The sequence below is a fragment of the Tupaia chinensis genome, unplaced genomic scaffold (assembly GCF_000334495.1).
Source record: "Tupaia chinensis unplaced genomic scaffold, TupChi_1.0 Scaffold000093_1, whole genome shotgun sequence".
Classification (NCBI taxonomy): domain Eukaryota; kingdom Metazoa; phylum Chordata; class Mammalia; order Scandentia; family Tupaiidae; genus Tupaia; species Tupaia belangeri.
Genome location: NW_006159555.1, coordinates 9,076,410 through 9,078,351, shown reverse-complemented (window position 1 = coordinate 9,078,351; position 1,942 = coordinate 9,076,410).

Here is a 1,942-nt window from a genome sequence, read left to right as displayed (position 1 = left end):
TTTAAGCCACCGGGTCCGGGACACGAACCACGGTCGACTACGTGGGAGTCCAGCGACATAGCCATTACGCTAACTGCTGGTTCCCTCCTTTTGCTTTTTGTATCCTTATGATGGCCTTTCTACTGAGCCCTTCTTGCAGGGCATTAATATGTTCATGCTTTCCTGTCCTAAAAATAATTCTTCCATTGGACCCTGTATTCCCTTTTCTTTTACTTCCTATTTGATCCATGTTTATTTGAAAGAGAAATAGCTTCACTTCTACTATTCCAACTTTCCCTTCAATCTACTGCATCCTGGTTTCTGTTCTCAAATACACTGTTCCCTAAGGTCCAGTGACTCCCTAGTTGACATATTTAATGGTTATTTTCAAGACTATTTTGCTGGCTTTCTCAGTTGTGTTTACTTCTATTTTTTTTTTAAACTCCGTACCCATGCATAGATGAAATGATACTCTCTTGGTTTTTATGTTTCTCACACTATTTCTTCATTGTGTCTGTTCAGTGAATTTGTCTTTAAAACAGTGTGTCTCATCAAATTGAATGGTAAACAGGTATATATACTAGAGCTATTTCTTATTTCTTGTCAAGTTTTTTATACTGGATACCAAATGAAAATCTTACTGTTAACTTTAGTTTTTTATTTTAGTCAGTCAAATGTTCAGATTTAAATCAACTATCTTTTTACTGAACATTAACTTAGTAGAAAGAGTATTATTTAGGATTTGTTTACCTGTTCTTTTTGCGTGAAACTGGATGGTTAATAAATCTGTGCACCAAAACAGCTGAATCCAGCGTATTCAACTCACAGGAGAGAAAATATAGAGTGCTGTGCTTATAAAATTATGCAAACCTTAGAAATTTGTAAATGAGAATTGAATTTGGACCCTAGAGGTAGAAAATGTGATTGAAGAGAATATGAGAGTTTCTAAGATTTTTTATTTTTTCCTGGGCAGGAGTAAAAGAAAAAAAGACCAATTTTATTTGCTTTTTTCTTTACCTGATAAATGGCAATATAAAGGCTTAGAAATACAAAGTTACCTTTGGCATTTAAATAGATTTTTGGCATACACTGTAGTAATCCTTGTTTAAGTTAGCAATGTATTGTGGAGGCACAGAGTTAAGGATAAATTCTTCATCATATGATTTCAGTGTTTGGTAGAATAGAGAGAACACAGTAAATGTGAATGTAGTTTTCTTTTCATCAATATTATCTTCCTACTCGGTAGAATTAAACTCTTACAAGGCTTGTCTAACTTATACCATGTTTAGTCATTCAAAAACTTGTCAATGATCACTTCAATTATGTCGAAAGTATACTTATTTTGAGACAGTGATCTAAATGGCATGAAAAGAGGTCCATGAAGGATTATGCAAGATAAGGCCATAATGTTTATATTTATTCTTTATTTTATCACAAGAGATTTTGTTTCTATTCACTTGCTCACATGAAATATAGCTGGTTTATGCCCCATAAACAGCACTAGCCTTCTGCAACTGAGAAGAGAGTGGCAGTGTGCCTGACTAATGGCAGTTTAAAGTCTCTGATGCACAGAGATCGAATTAAATAAGGCTTCTGTGTTGTCAAGATTTAGAATCTACGGATGCACCAACATTTATTCATCTGCCTTTTATTTAGCTTTGAAGGCTCTTAGGTCAGCTGCGTCTGATTGCTCTGGCTGCCTTCCAGGACTGAGACCAAAGGAGGAGGCTCAGTTACGATTCCACTAGGTGGCAGCGTTCGCCGGAAAAACCATTTTATTTGCAGCCATTGGTTGCTGTTTTCTTTCTACTCCCTCCCTTCTTTTGTGTTGTATTTTCTGCCTCTCATTCTCAAGAAACATGCTATCTATGTTCTCATGAACCTGTTTAGTATTTATTTGCTCAGTTTCTTTCTGTCACAATCTTTTTTTCCATCTCTGGAATAATGAGAAGGGTTTCTGAAT